General features: G+C 43.7%; 1 protein-coding gene across 1 annotated transcript in view; it reads right to left on the reverse strand.

Annotated features, from left to right (window-relative positions):
- Positions 1-20,792, reverse strand: part of LOC124711628 (rabphilin-3A) — a 1,025,602-nt gene that overhangs the window by 808,245 nt on the left and 196,565 nt on the right. Inside the window, exon 2 of the mRNA XM_047241806.1 lies at positions 11,871-11,951. The gene's annotated coding sequence lies outside the window, so the exon portion shown is untranslated. The remainder of the gene's footprint in view (positions 1-11,870; positions 11,952-20,792) is intronic.

Raw genomic sequence — 20,792 nt, forward strand, 5'->3', positions numbered from 1 at the left:
GTAGTCAAATTGGCGACGAACACATTGTTCTCAACGAGAGCCGGGCGGGGTAGCTGCGCGGTCTGGGCGCCTTACCACGGTTCGCGCGGCTCCCCCCGTCGGATGTTCGATTCCTCCCTCGGGCTTGGGTGTGTTTGCGTAAGTTAGTTTTAATTAGATTAAATAGTGTGTGAGCCTAGTTTGGTCCCATAGGAACTTACCAGAAATTGTCAAGATTTCCCAACGAGAGACCAGTTTGTTGATACTATCACTGTAGAGTGTTTCACTTTGTTGTTGGAGTCACAAGCTCACCTCTGCTTGTATCGATTGATCACTATGAAAGTGAAGTCATCGAAGGTGGTTTTTAAGTTTTGGAAGCACTCCAAGCCATGTCACAAACGTTGAGGTTATCACATTACTGATGTCGGCACAGTCATCACCGTATACAGCTTTCATTCTTCTATGATTTCAGTTGCAGGTTCGTTTATTGTGGTTATAAACTCGATTAGAGCACGCTGTTTCTCATTCACCGACATAGTTAGGCTTCACACCGGTGTGCTGCATGCTGCAATTCCGAGCCCTCTAGCGGCAGAAGGTTGCGTATTGGCTCAGCAAACAGGGAGAGTCTACCGAATAAAACGCATGACATGTAATACCTCAACTGTTACTGAGAATAGAAAAAAAATTAGGCATTACTTTTTTGCACGTTCTCGTATCTTACCCACCCGATCTCTTTGAAGTTTAATTCTAGTTCAAAATGATTCAAATGGCTCTGAGCACTATGGGACTTAACATCTATGGTCATCAGTCCCCTAGAACTTAGAACTACTTAAACCTAACTAACCGAAGGACAGCACACAACACCCAGTCATCACGAGGCAGAGAAAATCCATGACCCCGCCGGAAATCGAACCCGGGAACCCGGGCGCGGGAAGCGAGAACGCTACCACACGACCACGAGCTTTAATTCTTGTACAACCTCCGTCATAGCTTTCAGTCTCTTTGCTCGTAGTGTTTTAATGCCATATAGCCCGTTGGACGCGTAGTTATCCGTGGTGTGTTGTGAGTGCAGTAGTGTGAGGCATTTAAGAGATTATCAGAGAGAAGCATCGGCTAACTGTCTGTACACGCGCTGATTAACATGACACACATCCTCACTAAAGACGAATATGCAGATATGGTGTATGTTTACTGCTTCTGCGATGGTTGTGCTGCTGCTGCTGTCAGATAATACCGCTCGCGGTTTCCTGTACAGCGAATTCCTGGTTGTAGAGTATTTACCAGAGTTTTCAGCACATCGCGCTAAACAGGTATCCTTCCAAGTTTGTACTTTTCTTCTGAACACGGCGTTCAACAACCTAAGCAGGTACAACACATAGTTCATCTGGTGCAGCGTAATCCCACTATCAGCACACGACGCCTTTCTGCTCTTACCAATGTTCAACGTGTATGGCGAACATTAGATGCGCATAACTTGTACCCATTTCACATACAGTGTAATAATCAATGACGGTCGCAGAAAAATCCAAACCCTACAGTGGGAACTAATTTCCACGTTTGTTTCCCGATCAATGTTTGATGTGGCATGATCTATAGCATATTGATAGGTCCAGTCATTTTAGAAGAACGAATGATGGGAGAGAATTATTTGCCTTTTTTTTGGAAAATTCTTTTGTTGAACGCCTAGAGGACGTTCTTTTGGTCACGAGGACTGCAATGTGTATCCTGCATGACAGCCCCTCTACGTTTTACTAGACGTGCGAGGGAACACCTCAGCCGCACTTACCCTAATCGGTGGATTCGTCGTTAACTTGGCCATCAAGATCGTGTGACCTTACAAAAAAAAAAAATGTTCAAATGTGTGTGAAATCTTATGGGACTCAACTGCTAAGATCATCAGTCCCTAAGCTTACACACTACTTAACCTAAATTATCCTAAGGACAAACGCACATACCCATGCCTGAAGGAGGACTCGAACCTCCACCGGGACCAGCCACACAGTCCATGACTGCACCGCCCAAACAGCTCGGCTAATCCCGCGTGCCTGTGACCTTACACCACTAGATATTTGTTTCTGGGGTTGGATGATGTCTGAGGTGTACAAACGAAAAGAGAATAAGCAAGATGAAGTGCTTGGTCGCATCGTGGACTCTGATGTCGTCGCTATGGAACGTGCGGAGGCACTCAGACATGCAACTCAACATGTTCTCCCAGTAGTCCACAAATGCGTTCAAATGTATTGTGGGCTGTGAAACGCAGTGGTGTAAGGTTTACGATAATATTAGAGGTGAATGTGCTAAAAATACATTCTTTGTAAAAATCATTTTGTAAACTTTATTAACTGTTGCACGTTGTGTTCACGAGTATAACTGACAGTGAATCGAATAATGCAGAATGTACGTTTCATATGGTTTACCTTGGAAACCATTCGGAACGGGGCATACATCCATACAAAGTTTTTTTCCTTTAAATGATCGTTACTGGTTCCCGCGAATACTGACCGTTCCTCCTTGGAGACCTTGCATAGAGCATGGGTGAAATCTCGGCCCAATTATATCCGACAGTAATCAAAGAGTTTATATTTGAGATAAACTTGTACTAGCGTGTTTTTTTATATTTTATAGTCATCAATCATCTGTCTGGTTTGACACGGCCCACACGAACTTCTAACCTTTTCATTTCAGAGCAGCACTTGCAACCTACGTCCTTCATTATTTGCTGAACGTATTCCAATCTCTGTCTTCCCCTTCAGTTTTTATCTTTCAGCTCCCTCTAGCACCATGGAAGTCAGTCCCTGATGTATTATCAGATGTCCTGTCATCCTGTTCCTTCTCCTTGCCAGTGTTCCCACATATTCCTTTCCTCTCCGATTCTGCACAGAACCTCCTCATTCCTTACCTTATCAGCAAACTTAATTTTCCACATTCGTCTGAAGAACCACATCTCCAATGCTTCGATTCTCTTCTATTCCGGTTTTTCCACAGCGCATGTTTCACCACCATACAATCCTGTACTCCAGACGTACATTCTCAGAAATTTCTTCCTGATATTAAGGCCGATATTTTATATTAGTAGATTTCTCTTGGCCAGGAATGGCCTTTTTGCCATTGCTAGTCTGCTTTTGATGTCCTCCTTGCTCTATCCGTCATTGGTTATTCTGCTGCACAGGTAGCAGAATTCCTTAACTTCAACTACTTCGTTACCATCAATCTTTGTGTTAAGTTACTTGCTGTTCTCATTTCTCCTGCTTCTCCTTACTTTCGTCTTTCTTCGATTTGCTCGTAGTCCATATTCTATACTCATTGGACAGTTCATTCCATGCAGCAGTATTTCATACAAAAGTCAGTGGTGACCCGTAACCACAAATTCAGATTTATTTCTCAAACAGCTCAAACATCTCGTATTCACTGCTTTTGCTTCTGTTAGCATTTAGTTTCACCTTTATCAATTTGCACTATTGTTTATGACAGACTGTACAGCTTGTCATATGCTACTAACAATCACTATCTTTCTTTTCTCTCGGACTGAATGTGATGTTCGGTCATAGGTCGCAGAAGCCTGTGTGGTGCAATTGTCTCCGTACAGTCAGAGCCGGTTGAGGACCCACGCAACAGGAGCCGCCGCTTGGGGCGCCAGATTGACAAGGGGATCGCACCTGCTCGTCACCACCTTCTAAATTAATGGTATGATGGTCGAAGTAGAGAAGATATAAAATGTAGACTGGCAATGGCAAGGAAAGCGCTTCTGAAGAAGAGAAATTTGTTAACATCGAGTATGGATTTAAGTGTCAGGAAGTCGTTTCTGAAAGTATTTGTATGGAGTGTAGCCATGTATGGAAGTGAAACATGGACAATAAATAGTTTGGACAGGAAGAGAATAGAAGCTTTCGAAATGTGGTGCTACAGAAGAATGCTGAAGATTAGATGGGTAGATCACGTTACTAATGAGGAGGTACTGAATAGAATTGGGGAGAAGAGGAGTTTGTGGCACAACTTGACGAGAAGAAGGGACCGGTTGGTAGGACATGTTCTGAGGCATCAAGGGATCACAAATTTAGCATTGGAGGGCAGCGTGCATGGTAAAAATCGTAGAGGGAGACCAAGAGATGAATACACTAAGCAGATTCAGAAGGATGTAGGTTGCAGTAGGTACTAGGAGATGAAGAAACTTGCACAGGATAGGGTAGCATGGAGAGCTGCATCAAACCAGTCTCAGGACTGAAGACCACAACAACAACAACATGCAAGGCAAGGCCGGAAATGAAAGTCACAAAAGTCGGAGCTCCCGATGACCAAGCATTTAATCGAAATAGCATTCTGTGACGGGTAGGGCGAGGCACCAGACGTGGTTTCCAGGCCACAGTTGGTGCAGCGAAAAGAGTACGAAACGGTAATACGAGAGTCGTGGTATCGAGTTTCTAAGCAGAAAGCTTTTGATTTCCACTTTCATCCACTATTTAAACTGTAAATAAATTGAAAAAATATTCAGTGTATTGTGTTTACTAATATTTTCATAAAATGCATGAAAGGAAAAGACAAAGTAAAATTTGCGGCTGAAAATAAATTTACAAGAATGGATTAAATTACAGCATCCACGAGGAGTCTGGAAATAAATTTCCAGGAAAGGGTTGTAAGGAGTACACGACACATTCATGTATAAAACTGATCCTTTCATTATTCTAGAGTTGATAATTTACACAAGCTGGGATTACCATCATCATAAAACAGAGGAAGCGGTAATTTCCTCTGCATCTAGCACAAGTAATAAACCCTGCATTTCCGAGTTTCCATAGAAAAACACACTTGGTTTACATTCACCCAATGTTCTCTCTCATCGCAAACTTTGCAGCAAAATACACGTAACGCTGCTCGAAAGTGTAAATAAAACTAATGGAATACGAAGTGCTTTGTGTTTTAATTACAATCCCTTCTCGGAAAGTTCTTTGCAGAGTGCTCGTAGACGCTGTAAGTACGATACCTTCTGAGAAATTTATCTGATGTCACAAATTTTCCCTTGCGTGCTTTTCAAGCGTTTTACGACAATATTAAGAAATACGGTGTACTGAGCATTTCCGTTTACTTGCAGTGTAAATAATGTAAAAACTCAAAATATAAAAAATTTCTGAGTAAGGTCTCGACCGCTCAACCTTCGGATTACTGTCCTGAACTCTTTCCGCTGCAGCAACCGGTATCTGGAAACTGGACTAACACAAATGGTTCACGTCAGACACGACCAGCACCAAAAGCACTAATTTTTCTAAACGCTTGGCCATCTGGAACTTCCACTCCTGTCACTTGGCTTAATTAATTTAGACGAAATCGGTGATGACGAGTAGGTGCAAACCCCCTCGTGAGACGGAAGCCAGAGACACCACAACTGTAAGATTTTTATGTAGATCGCATCACAATTAGTGGGCAACGGCCCTGCCGCAGTGGATACACCGGTTCCTGTCAGATCACAGAAGTTATGGGCTGTCGGGCGTGGCCGGCACTTGGATGGGTGACCGTCCGGGCCACCATGCACTGTTGCCTTTTTTCGGGATGCGCTCAGCCTCGTGTTGTTAATTGAGGAGCTCCTCGACCGAATAGTAACGGCTCCGGTCAAAGAAAACCATCATAACGACCGGGAGAGCGGTGTGCTGACCACACGCCCCTCCTATCTGCATTCTCATCTGAGGAAGACACGGAGGTCGGATGGTCCCGATGGGCCACTTGTGTCCTGAAGTCGGAGTGCTTCATCACAATTAGCAGCGGCCGCCAGCGGCGCCTAGCCAAGAGGGGCACTAGTTGTATACAGGGAGTATCACGATTAATAGCGAAAAGTGACACGGGTGAAAGTGGAGGCAGGAGGAGGAATAAGCGTTTAACGTCCCGTTGACAACGAGGTCATTAGAGACGGAGCTCAAACTCGGATTACGGAAGGATGCAGAAGGAAAGCGGCCGTGCCTTTTCGAGGGAACCATATCGGCAATTGCCTTACACGATTTAGGGAAATCACGGAAAACCTAAATCAAGACGGCAGGACACGTTTTCGAACCGTCGTCCTCCCTAATGCGAGTCAAGTATGCTAACCACGTGGGTGAAAGTGTACGAAGGAAAAGGGAGAAGTGGGGGGAGGATGCAAAAGATAAGTCGTCGCTTGAATAGAAAACTGTCCTCGAACTAACTCTGTGTACAGCCCTGGTAGAAACGCGTTCCTGGTGCCCCACATTGAAACAAATCATGGCATACCGTCGATCGCCCCACATGGATTTACGGAGGCGCCGTGACGTCCGTTCTTCAAACACTTGTGGTCGTCTTGAAACATTGTCTCTGCGATGTTGAAGATGCATCCCAGTTGCTGCTGACCTCGGAAACATGTATTACTGCGTAATCTCCGATACGCCAAGGCCTGTGCGTAGTGAACCGATTCTCATCAAACGTTCGCAGTCGGTTATCTCGTGACGTCATGCCACATTCACCTCACACCTCTCTGTCACCGCTCAAATATCGTGTCTACATTCGCGCCATACGCAGCTTCTAGCGGCGACATTCGGGCGCCACACACGGTACGTCTTCGAACGGGGCATCCCTCTCCGTCACTTAATCTGCCCACTCAATTTAATATAGACTACTGACATTGCATTTTCTTCTACATGGATACTTTGCGGATCATATTTAAGTGCCTGGCAGAGGGTTCATTGAACCACATACACAGTAATTATCTATTATTCCAATCTCGGAAAGCGCGCGCAAAAAAAAAACGAACACATATATATCTTTCCCTGCGAGATCTGATTTCCCTTATTTTATTATGACGATCGTTTCTCTATATTAGGTCGGAGTCAATAACATATTTTCGCATTCGGAGGAGAAAGTTGGTAATTGAAATTTCGTCAGAAGATTCCGCCGCAACAAAAACGCCTTTGTTTTAATAAAGTCCACCCCAAATCCTGTATTATGTCAGTGACGCTCTTTCTCCTATTTCGCTATAATGCGAAACGTGCCGCTCTTCTTTGAACTTTCACGATGTACTCCTTTAATATACACACATCAAAAAAAGTTTTGCATCACCGCGGTTCCGAGAGTTCCGGAACCTGTACGGAACATTGGAATAGAGATCAACATAACATCATTTCCGCCCTTTTTATTGCTCATGAAACCCACACATTGCGTGTTGTACCACCATGTAGCAAGACCTTCACAGGTGGTGGTCCAGATTTCTGTACATACCAGTATCTCTAATACCCAGTAGCACGTCCTCTTGCACTGGTGCATGCCTGTATTCGTTGTGGCATACTATCTACAAGTTCATCAAAACACTGTCGGTCCACAATGTCCCATTCCTCAACGGCGATTCGGCGTAGATCTCTCAGAGTGGTTGGTGGGTCGCATCGTCTATAAACAGCCCTATTCAATCTATCCCAGGCATGTTCCAAGGGTTCATGTCTGGAGAACGTGCTGGACACTCTAGCCGAGCGATGTCGTTATCCTCAAGGAAGTCATTCACAAGATTTGCACTATGGGGGCGCTAATTGTCGTCCATGAAGACGAATGCCTCGCCATTATGCTGCCGATATGGTTGCACTGTCGATCGGAGGATGGCATTCACGTATTGTACAGCCGTTAAGGCGCCTTCCATGACCACCAGCGGCGTAAGTCGGCCCCACATAATGCCACCCCAAAATAGCAGGGAACCTTCACCTTGCTGCACTCGCTCGACAGTGTGTCATAGGCGTTCAGCCTGACCGGGTTGCCTCCAAACACGTCTTTGCCGATTGTTTGGTTGAAGGCATATGCGACACTCATCGGTGAAGAGAACGTGGTGCCAATCCTGAGCGGTCCATTCGGCATGTTGTTGGACCTATCTGTACCGTGCTGTATGGTGTCGTGGTTGCAAAGATGGACCTCGCCTTGGGCGCCGGGAGTGAAGTTGCTCATGCAGCCTAACGCGCTCTTTTTCAGTCATAACATGACGTCCTGTGGCTGCACGAAAAGCATTATTCAACGTGGTGGCGTTCCTGTTAGAGTTCCTCCGAGCCATAATCCGTAGTTAGCGGTCATCCAATGCAGTATTAGCCCTTGGGCGGCCTGAGTGGGGCATGTCATCGACAGTTTCTGTCTCTCTGTATCTCCTCCATGTCCGAACAACATCTCTTTGGTTCACTCTGAGACGCCTGGACACTTCCCTTGTTGAGAGCACTTCCTGGCACAAAGTAACAATGCGGATGCGATCGAAACGCGGTATTGAACGTCTAGGTATGGTTGAACTACAAACAACACGAGCCGTATACCTCTACATCTACATCTAAATCCATACTCCGCAAGCCACCTGACGGTGTGTGGCGGAGGGTACCCTGAGTACCTCTATCGGTTCTCCCTTCTATTCCAGTCTCGTATTGTTCGTGGAAAGAAGGATTGTCGGTATGCTTCTGTGTGGGCTCTAATCTCTCTGATTTTATCCTCATGGTCTCTTCGCGAGATATACGTAGGAGGGAGCAATGTACTGCTTGACTCTTCGGTGAAGGTATGTTCTCGAAACTTTAACAAAAGCCCGTACCGAGCTACTGAGCGTCTCTCCTGCAGAGTCTTCCACTGGAGTTTATCTATCATCTCCGTAACGCTTTCGCGATTACTAAATGATCCTGTAACGAAGCGCGGTGCTCTCCGTTGGATCTTCTCTATATCTTCTATCAACCCTATCTGGTGCGGATCCCACACTGATGAGCAGTATTCAAGCAGTGTGCGAACAAGCGTACTGTAACCTGATTCCTTTGTTTTCGAATTGCATTTACTTAGGATTCTTCCAATGAATCTCAGTCTGGCATCTGCTTTACGGACGAACAACTTTATATGATCATTCCATTTTAAATCACTCCTAATGCGTACCCCCAGATAATTTATGGAATTAACTGCTTCCAGTTGCTGACCTGCTATTTTGTAGCTAAATGATAAGGGATCTATCTTTCTATGTATTCGCAACACATTACATTTGTCTACATTGAGATTCAATTGCCATTCCCTGCACCATGCGTCAATTCGCTGCAGATCCTCCTGCATTTCAGTACAATTGTCCGTTGTTACAACCTCTCGATACACCACAGCATCATCTGCAAAAAGCCTCAGTGAATTTCCGATGTCATCCACCAGGTCATTTATGTATATTGTGAATAGCAACGGTCCTATGACACTCCCCTGTGGCACACCTGAAATCACTCTTACTTCGGAAGACTTCTCTCCATTGAGAATGACATGCTGCGTTCTGTTATCTAGGAACTCCTCCATCCAATCACACAATTGGTCTGATAGTCCATATTGTCTTACTTTGTTCATTAAACGACTGTGGGGAACTGTATCGAACGCCTTTCGGAAGTCAAGAAACATGGCATCTACCTGTGAACCCGTGTCTATGGCCCTCTGAGTCTCGTGGACGAATAGCGCGAGCTGGGTTGCATACGACCGTCTTTTTCGAAACCCATGCTGATTCCTACAGAGTAGATTTCTAGTCTCCAGAAAAGTCATTATACTCGAACATAATACGTGTTCCAAAATTCTACAACTGATCGACGTTAGAGGTATAGGTCTATAGTTCTGCACATCTGTTCGACGTCCCTTCTTGAAAACGGGGATGACCTGTGCCCTTTTCCAATTCTTTGGAACGCTACGCTCTTCTAGAGACGTACGGTACACCGCTACAAGAAGGGGGGCAAGTTCCTTCGCGTACTCTGTGTAAAATCGAACTGGTATCCCATCAGGTCCAGCGGCCTTTCCTCTTTTGAGCGATTTTAATTGTTTCTCTATCCCTCTGTCGTCTATTTCGATATCTACCATTCTGTCATCTGTGCGACAATCTAGAGTCTTCCTCTGTGAAACAGCTTTGGAAAAAGACATTTAGTATTTCGGCCTTTAGTCTGTCATCCTCTGTTTCAGTACCATTTTGGTCACAGAGTGTCTGGACATTTTGTTTTGACCCACCTACCGCTTTGACATAAGATCAAAATTTCTTAGGATTTTCTGCCAAGTCAGTATATAGAACTCTACTTTCGAATTCATTGAACGCCTCTCGCATAGCCCTCCTCACACTACATTTCGCTTCGTGTAATTTTTGTTTGTCTGCAAGGCTATGTTTATGTTTGCTGTGAAGTTCCCTTTGCTTTCGCAGCAGTTTTCTAACTCGGTTGTTGTACCACGGTGGCTCTTTTCCATCTATTACGATCTTGCTTGGCACATACTCATCTAACGCATATTGTACGATGGTTATGAACTTTGTCCACTGATCCTCAACACTATCTGTACTTGAGACAAAACCTTTGTGTTGAGCCGTCACGTACTCTGTAATCTGCTTTTTGTCACTTCTGCTAAACAGAAAAATCTTCCTACCTTTTTTAATATTTCTATTTACGGCTGAAATCATCGATGCCGTAACCGCTTTATGATCGCTGATTCCCTGTTCTGCGTTAACTGTTTCAAATAGTTCGGGTCTGTTTGTCACCAGAAGGTCTAATATGTTATCGCCACGAGTCGGTTCTCTGTTTAACTGCTCAAGATAGTTTTCAGATAAAGCGCTTACAAAAATTTCACTGGATTCTTTGTCCCTGCCACCCGTTATGAACGTTTGAGTCTCCCAGTCTATATCCGGCAAATTAAAATCTCCACCCAGAATTATAACATGGTGGGGAAATCTACTCGAAATATTTTCCAAATTATCCTTCAGGTGCTCAGCCACAACAGCTGCTGAGCCAGGGGGCCTATAGAGACATCCAATTACCATGTCTGAGCCTGCTTTAACAGTGACCTTCACCCAAATCATTTCACATTTCGGATCTCCGTCAATTTCCTTCGATACTATTGCACTTCTTATCGCTATAAACACTCCTCCCCCTTCACTGTCCAGCCTGTCTCTGCGGTATACATTCCAATCTGAGTTTAGGATTTCATTACTGTTTACGTCTGGTTTCAGCCAACTTTCTGTTCCTAGTACTATATGGGCGTTGTGACCGTTTATTAATGAGAGCAGTTCTGGGATCTTTCTATAGACGCTCCTGCAGTTTACTATTAGCACATTAATATTGTTGTTCCCTGTTGCATTTTGCCTACTCCTACCTTGCCGCGTTTCAGGAGGCGTCTTGTCGGGTCTAGGGAGGGAATTCTCTAACCTAAAAAACCCCCATGTGCACTCCACACGTACTCCGCTACCCTTGTAGCCGCTTCCGGCGTGTAGTGCACGCCTGACCTATTCATGGGGACCCTACATTTCTCCACCCGATAGCGGAGGTCGAGAAATTTGCACCCCAGATCTCCGCAGAATCATCTGAGCCTCTGGTTTAAGCCTTCCACTCGGCTCCAAACTAGAGGACCGCGATCGGTTCTGGGAACGATACTACAAATAGTTAGCTCTGATTCCACCCCGCGAGCGAGGCTTTCCGCCTTCACCAATTCCGCCAACCGCCTGTACGAACTGAGGATTACCTCTGAACCCAGACGGCAGGAGTCATTGGTTCCGACATGAGCAACAATTTGCAGTCGGGTGCACCCAGTGCTCTCTATCTAAATATATATAAAGAACAGCACAGGGCCTGTAACACTACCTTGGAAAACGCCAAAAGACGCTTCTGGTTTACTCGACGACATTCTGTCGGTTACTACGAACTGTGACGTCTCTGATAGGAAATCACGAATCCAGTCGCATAAGTGAGACGATATTCCATAAGCACGTAATGTCAGTTCAAGCCGCTTGTGTGGCACAGTGTTAAAAGCCTTCTGGAAAGCCAGAAACACGGAATCGGTTTGAAGTACCTTGTCAATAGTACCTAACACTTCGTGTGATTAAAGAGGTAGTTGTGTTTCACAAGAACTTATAAAAATGTAGCAAGCTGTATCATCGAAATAATTCTGTATAGTCTCTTACTTACCTCGTGGAGGTGAGACAGATCACGTCGCAGGAAGATGGCTTCCACTTGAACTATGCTTGCGAACCGTATGCTTCCTTTCTGCTGCAACAGAAACAGAAGTCAAAACATCGTCTTTGTATGAAATAACAGTTTTTCATTTAGTGTAATAGCCACCTACATTTGTATATCATCAGTCTCTACAGGAATAGATGTATTTGAAGGAAAGAGAAACAGCTGTACGAATATAATGAGTTCGGAGGTAAAACCAGTCCTAAGCAAAGAAGGGAAAGGTGGAAGATGGAATGTGTATATTGAGGCGCTATATAAAGGAGATGAAGACAGTATTGCAGAAATGGAATATGACATAGATGAACATGAGATGGGATTTATGATATTACGAGAATAATTTCACAGAACCTGAAAAACCTATGTCGATACAAGGCTCCGGGAGTAAATGACATTCCGTCAAAGCTGCTGATAGCCTTGAGAGAGCCAGCTATCACAAAAAACTCTTTCATCTGGTGTGAAAGACGTTTGAGGCAGGCAAAATACCCTCAGTGTTCAAGAAGAATGTAAGAATTCCAATTCCAAGATAAGCAGTTGCCAACAGATGTGAGTATTACCGAACTATCAGTTTAATAAGTCACGGCTACAAAATACAATCACTAATTCCTTACGGAAAAATGGAAAAAACGGAAAGAAGCCGATCTTGGGAAGGATCAGTTTGGATTCTGGAGAAATGTAGGAACACACAACGCAATACTGACCCTACGACCTATCTTAGAAAGTAGGTTAAGGAAAGTCAAGCCTACGTTTATAGCATTTGCAGACTTAGAGAAGACTTTTGACTAAGTTGACTGGAATACTCTTTGAAATTCTGAAAGCAGCAGCGGTGTAATCCTGGAAGCTATAGGCTATGTAAAACTTATACGGTAACCAGACCGCAGTAATGAGCCGAGGGGAATGAAAGGGAATGAAGGAATCTGTACATTGCACATGCGGTAAAGGTAATCAAAGAAAAATTTGGAATGGGACTTCGAGTTCAGGGAGAAGAAATAAAATTTTCAGGTTCGTCGGTGATCCTGAAATTCTGTCAGAGACAGCAAAGGTCTTAGACGAGCGGTTGATCGGAATGGGCAGTTTCTTGAAAGAAGGATATAAGATGAACATCAACAAAAGCAAAATAGAAACAACGAAATGTATTCGAATTAAATCATGTGATGCTGAGGGGAAATTAGATTAGGAAACGAGACACTTAAAGTAGTAGTTGAGATTTATTATTTGGGCAGCAAAATAAATGACGACAGCCGAAGTACAGAAGCTATAAAATGTATATTGGCAGTGGTAACAAAAGCGTTTCTGAAGAAAAGATATTTATTAACATCGAATATAGATTATAGTGTTAGGATGTCTTTTCTGAAAGTATTTGTACCAAGTGTAGCTATGAACGGAAGTGAAGCATGGACGATAAACAGTTTAGAAAGGAAAAGAATAGAAGCTTTTAAATTGTCGTACCACAGAAGAATGATGAAGATTAGACGGGGAGATCAACTAAGTAATGAGAAGAAATTGAATAGTATTGGAGAGAAAGAAATTAATGGCACAACCTGACTAGCCCGCCTGGAGTGGCGGTGTGGTTCTCGGCGCTGCAGTCTGGAGCCGAACGACCGCTACGGTCGCAGGTTCGAATCCTGCCTCAGGCATGGATGTGTGTGATGTCCTTAGGTTAGTTGGGTTTAGTTAGTTCTAAGTTCTAGGCAACTGATGACCTCAGAAGTTAAGTCGCGTAGTGCTCAGAGCTATTTGAACCAATTGAACCATTTGCACAACCTGACTAGAAGAAGGGATCGGGTGATAGAACACGTTCTGAGACATGAAAGGACCACTAGTTTAATACTGGGAGGGAAGTGTGGGTGACAAAAATCTTAGAGGGAGAACACGGGATGAATAGAATAAGCAAATTCAGACGGATGTAAGTTGCAGCAGTTATTCGAAGACGAATAGCCATGCACAGGATGCAGTAGCATGGAGAGCTGCATCAAACCAGTCTTCGGACTAGAGATAATAATAACAACAGTGTTTTTACCTGACTAATGTCTTAGGCTATGTATGCTGTTAATATTACTTGACGATGTACATGAAACGGAATATGTCCTTTCATGCCAACAGTGACGCTCCAACATAGACAAAGATTCGATTATAATTTTCTCAGTTTGAAAGGCATGTCTTGCAATCTCGTATTCAGTGCACGTTCAGATTAAAAAATTAGCACTTGATGAACCTATGCAAATGGCTCTGAGCACTATGGGACTTAACTTCTGAGGTCATCAGTCCCCTAGAACTTAGAACTACTTAAACCTAACTAACCTAAGGACATCACACATATCCATGTCCGAGGCAGGATTCGAACCAGCGACCGTAGCGGTCGTGCAGCTCCAGACTGTAGCGCCTAGAACCGCTCGGCCACTCCATCCGGCGATGAATCTACGCAAAACGTACTTGTACGAGTATGGTGGTGCTGTCCAAACAGCTGTACTGGAACAAGTCTCGAGCCCTTTTGTGTCTACCGTACAAATAAAAACGATACTAAACGGGACTCACGAAAGCACTGAACGTGAAGCTGGAGTCTTTTCATAGAAGGTCATCAGCCTATCGTATAAGAGCGGTACCGTTTTCAAGCGCTGTTGCGTGTCATGTTGTCCGACAAATGTCCAGTAAACAATTCAAACATACATTCAAATATTCTCAATCACAATTAGAAGGTTATATCAATACGAGAAAGTGACAATTGAGCTTTTTTGCGAGGTACAACTTATTGTAAGCTTACATAATACTGTATAAGAAAAATGATTATAATACGTAATATATAGCACTGTCACTATAACACATAACACTATACTTCTGATGCACAGCGAAATCTGTTACACAAATTCATATGTAATTTAAAAGTACAAATAAATGCTAAACATATGAGGTGGAATACAATGCTGAAATCTACTATTAAGCCGACATTATTACTTTAGTGTAGTACGTAAAGAAATATGAATGTTTTAGTTGGACCACTTTGTGATAGATGGCGCTGTAATAGTCACAAACGTATAAGTACGTGGTATCACGTAGCATTTCGCCAGTGCGGACGGTATTTGCTTCGTGATACATTACCCGTGTTAAAATGGACCGTTTACCAACTGCGGGAAATGTCGATATCGTGTTAATGTATGGCTATTGTGATCAAAATGCCCAACGGGCGTGTGCTATGTATGCTGATCAGTATCCTGGACGACATCATTCAAGTGTCCGGACCGTTCGCCGAGTAGTTACATGTGAAACGTCAACCACGACTGCAACAAATGACGATGCCCAAGTAGGTGTTTTAGCTGCTGTCGCGGCTAATCCGTACATCAGTAGCAGACAAATTGCTCGAGAATCGGGAATCTCAAAAACGTCAGTGTTGAGAATGCTACATCAACATCGATTGCACCCGTACCATATTTCTATGCACCAGCAATTGCAAGGTGACGACTTTGAACGTAGTGTACAGTTCTGCCACTGGGCACAAAAATTACGGGACGATAACAGATTTTTTGCAAACGTTCTATTTAGCGACGAAGCGTCATCAATCAACAGCGGCAACGTTAACCGGCATAATATGCACTATTGGGCAACGGAGGCCGCGGTGGTCTCGCGGTTCTAGGCGCTCAGTCCGGAACCGCGCGACTGCTACGGTCGCAGGTTCGAATCCTGCCTCGTGCATGGATGTGTGTGATGTCCTTAGGTTGGTTAGGTTTAAGTAGTTCTAAGTTATAGGGGACTGATGACCATAGATTTTAAGTCCCACAGTGCTCAGAGCCATTTGAACCATTTTTTTTTTTTTGGGCAACGGAACATCAGCGACCTTGGCGGGTTAATGTATGGTGCGGGATTATGGGAGGAAGGATAATTGGCCCCCATTTTATCGATGGCAATCTAAATGGTGCAATGTATGCTGATTTCCTACGTAATGGTGCAATGTATGCTGATTTCCTACGTAATGTTCCACCGATGTTACTACAAGACGTTTCACTGCATTACAGAATGGCGATGTACTTCCAACATGATGGGTATCCGACACATAGCACGCGTTCGGTTGACGCGGTATTGAATAGCATATTTCATGACAGGTGGACTGGTCGTCGAAGCACCATACCATGGACCGCACGTTCACCGGATCTGACGACCCCGGATTTCTTTCTCTGGGGAAAGTTGAAGGACATTTGCTATCGTGATCCACCGACAACGCCTGACAACATCCATCTGCGCATTGTCAATGCATTTGCGAACATTACGTAAGGCGAACTACTCGCTGTTGAGAGGAATGTCGTTACTCGTATTGCCAAATGCATTGAGGTTGAAGGACATCATTTTGAGCATTTATTGCATTAATGTGGTATTTAAAGGTAATCACAGTGTAACAGCATGCGTTCTCAGAAATGATAAGTTCACAAAGGTACATTTATCACATTGGAACAACCGAAATAAAATATTCAAACGTAACTACGTTCTGCACTATAATTTAAAAAACCTACCTGTTACCAACTGTTTGTCTAAAATTGTGAGCCAATTGTTTGTGACTATTGCAGCGCCATCTATCACAAAGCGAAGAAAGTGGTCCAACTAAAACATTCATATTTCTTTACGTACTAAACGAATATTTAATAAAAAATGGAGGTTCCTATTTTAAAGAAACGCAGTTGATATCCGTTTGGCCTGTGGCGGCGCCATCTAGCGGGCCAACCATAGTGCCATCTGATTTCCGCCTTCAAGCTAGACAAGTTTCGTTTGACGCTTATTTCGTGAGATATTTGGCCCGGTCACGATCGATGAACCACCCTGTATATACAAGATATTGACAAACGGCTTGCATGGGTATGAATGTGCGGAAGGGGCTCACGAAAGTAAATACTATGAGAAATTCTACACCATGTACAAATATTGGTTTCATCACAGACTTACGTTTTATTTTTAAATGGACACCCCATATTATTCCATACGTAATCAATAACACGAGACATCACAATAATAATGGCGTTAGTTTCATCGCAGTACATCAGTTACATGCAGAGAAATTGGAACTTGAAGTTGGCGCATGAAATGAACGAAACGCGCCGCTATTACACTTTCCGTGATGCAAGCGCGTCTCGCAGGTTGCTCGCAATCGCGATGTGATTGCCGTACAACAATGCGATAAACACTGTACTTTCGTATTGTTTTGTACACTGTCAGTACCTAGCCTAGGGAGCATGTCTGATGTCCACCCACCCTCAGCGAAAACAAGGACACGGTATATTTGTAGGGGCTTTATTGAACTTTTCGACAATACTACAATGGACACAACGGTAACGAAATACCGATAACCATCGGCCAGAGTAAACAAAATTAATGGCTGTCAAAGGGTCGCACGGAGAGATACACGCTATTTGTACACAATGATTGCGACACAACTGAACTGTTGCGGATGGTGCAACTCACACAGCATTATCAAGAAAACAAACAGACGTCCTCCCCGTAATACACAAAATGTACGTGTAAGTAGACGTTCCCGTGGTTTGTAAACGTATCCTCATCGATAAACAGTACCCTACGCATAAAACACAAAAAAATAAAAGAATTAAAAAATAACAAAAAAAAAACATATAAAAGTAATTCTCCTCACTCAGTAACTTAGCAGTGATAAATAACAGTAATCCAGTGTGGACCAGGAGGAAACATGTAATTTGACGTTGGAGAACTGAACCGAGGTGTTTGTACAAATTAATTAATTTAGTGTAAGAAGGGTCAAATGGCTCGGAGCACTATGGGACTTAACATCTGAGGTCATCAGTCCTCTAGAACTTAGAACTACTTAAACCTAACTAACCTAAGGACATCACACACATCCATGCCCGAGGCAGGATTCGAACATGCGACCGTGGCGGTCGCGCGGTTCCAGAATGAAGCGCCTAGAACCGCTCGGCCACAACGGCCGGCTGACAGCGTTCACTGGCCGGTACTGTCCCGTACTCTACACGTAGATAAATACAACGTGCACTATGGACATAGTTACGTACATATCAAAGTTAATGGCAAGAATCCGTCTCATTCATGAGAATATGTACGCCAATCACATCGCGATTATCAGGAATGTGGGGTCACCCTTTAATCGCGGGAAGTGCAGTAGCGGCATGTTACCTTCATTTCACATGCCAATTTCGCGTTCCAATTTCTCTGCATGTAAATGACGTATTGCGATGCAACCAACGCCATTATTACCGCGGTTTCTCCCGATACTGTTTGCTTATGGAATAATATGGGGTCCATTAAAAAAAAAAGGAAAAGAAAAACCTAGGTTTGTGTTGAAACCAATATTTGCGCGCGGTTTAGAATGTCTCATAGTACAGGGCTATTACAAATGATTGAAGCGATTTCATAAATTCACTGTAGCTCCATTAATTGACATATGGTCACGACACACTACAGATACGTTGAAAAACTCCTAAAGTTTTGTTCGGCTGAAGCCGCACTTCAGGTTTCTGCCGCCAGAGCACTAGAGAGCGCAGTGAGACAAAATGGCGTCAGGAGCCGAGAAAGCGTATGTCGTGCTTGAAATGCCCTCACATCAGTCAGTCATAACAATGCAACGACACTTCAGGACGAAGTTCAACAAAGATCCACCAACTGCTCACTCCATTCGGCGATTGTATGCGCAATTTAAAGCTTCTGGATGCCTCTGTAAGGGGAAATCAACGGGTCGGCCTGCCGTGAGCGAAGAAACGGTTGAACGCGTGCGGGCAAGTTTCACGCGTAGCCCGCGGAAGTCTACGAATAAAGCAAGCAGGGAGCTAAACGTACCACAGCCGACGATTTGGAAAATCTTACGGAAAAGGCTAAAGCAGAAGCCTTACCGTTTACAATTGCTACAAGCCCTGACACCCGATGACAAAGTCAAACGCTTTGAATTTTCGGCGGGGTTTCAACAGCTCATGGAAGAGGATGCGTTCAGTGGTGAAGTGAACAGACACAATGTGCGAATCTGGGTGGTAGAGAATCCTCACGCATTCGTGCAGCAAATTCGCAATTCACCAAAAGTTAACGTGTTTTGTGCAATCTGACGGTTTAAAGTTTACGGCCCCTTTTTCTTCTGCGAAAAAAACGTTACAGGACACGCGTATCTGGACATGCTGGAAAATTGGCTCATGCCACAACTGGAGACCGACAGCGCCAACTTCATCTTTCAACAGGATGGTGCTCCACCGCACTTCCATCATGATGTTCGGCATTTCTTAAACAGGAGATTGGAAAACCGATGGATCGGCCGTGGTGGAGATCATGATCAGCAATTCATGTCATGGCCTCCACGCTCTCCCGACTTAACCCCATGCAATTTCTTTCTGTGGGTTTATGTGAAAGATTCAGTGTTTAAACCTCCTCTACCAAGAAACGTGCCACAACTGCGAGCTCGCATCAACGATGCTTTCGAACTCATAGATGGGGACATGCTGCGCCGAGTGTGGGAGGAACTTGATTATTGGCTTGATGTCTGCCGAATCAGTAAAGGGGCACATGTCGAACATTTGTGAATACCTAAAAAAACTTTTTGAGTTTTTGTATGTGGGTGCAAAGCATTGTGAAAATATCTCAAATAATAAAGTTATTGTAGAGCTGTGAAATCGCTTCAATCATTTGTAATAACCCTGTATTTACTTTCGTGAGCACCTGCTGTACATTCATACCCGTGATAGCCGTTTGTCAATATCTATTGTGGTTCCAGAGATAATGGTTGTGAAAAGTTTATGAGGCACATAGACATTTGAACTTTCGGTTACAGCGACATCTTGGCTGTAACATGGTGATTTTTGTGGTAAGGCAATATAATTTGTAAGGAGCACACGTCTTATCCTTGATTAACATGCGTGTACCTCGTATACAATGTCGTTTGCAGCCTCAGTCAGCAACAATATCTTTCAAGAACCAATGTATTGTAGAAGGAAATTTGTTGTTGTAATATGGCAACCTAGGATATTCTTCTCTCCGCAGTTCCATCAGCAATAGGTGTAGTACAGACTCACCACTCATTGTTACCCTTGCGCATTTACACTACAGTAGTGGTGACAATCACAGAACTCGTCAACAGTAAACGTGATTTCATCACCCATATCAATTTGTTACAAAGTGCACGGCTTTTAGAACAGCATGGCCAGTAAAAGAAAAGTTTTAACGACGGAAGAAAAAGTGAAAGTGATTTATGAAATCGAGAATGGTGCTAAAAAGGTTGACGTGCGACGTTCAATTTGGCCCTGTTAATTCCACAGCCCAAACGATTTGGATAACAAGGACAAAATTGTTACAGCGTTTGAACAAAATGGACCTAAAATTAAACTGTTACGAAAAGCTGAACGGAGCGACCTGGTTGAAGCGCTGCTTAAGTGGTTTAAGTAACAAATAAATATCAATGCACCCGTTACTGTAATTCTCCTTATGGTGAAAGCGGAAAATCTAGCCAAGAAATTGAAAGAATAGGAATTCGTGTGCAGCAGTGGCTCGATTGACAGATTCAAGCAACGTCACGGAATTACTTTTGGCAATGTGAACGGTGAAGCTAACAGTTTGAATGCTGAAACAAACCAACAATCGTTGTTTATCGTGTAGTCTATAATTCGTGAAGGATGTGCAGACCGTGACATCTCTGATGCAGATGAAACTGTCATTTTCTTTAAATTGACACCACAAAAAACCGGAATTCAAGGATGAAAAATGTGTTGGTGGGAAGTTCTCTAAAGAACGAATAACATTTCTAGTTTGTGCTAACGCAGATGTAAAACGTGATAGGTAAATAAAAAAATCTTAGATGTTTTAACCAAGTATAAAAATCTACTAAAATCGGCCAGAGCACTACAACGCCAATAAATAGCCCTGGGTAACCTCTGA

This window comes from Schistocerca piceifrons, chromosome 8 (assembly GCF_021461385.2).
Source record: "Schistocerca piceifrons isolate TAMUIC-IGC-003096 chromosome 8, iqSchPice1.1, whole genome shotgun sequence".
In the NCBI taxonomy this organism is placed as follows: domain Eukaryota; kingdom Metazoa; phylum Arthropoda; class Insecta; order Orthoptera; family Acrididae; genus Schistocerca; species Schistocerca piceifrons.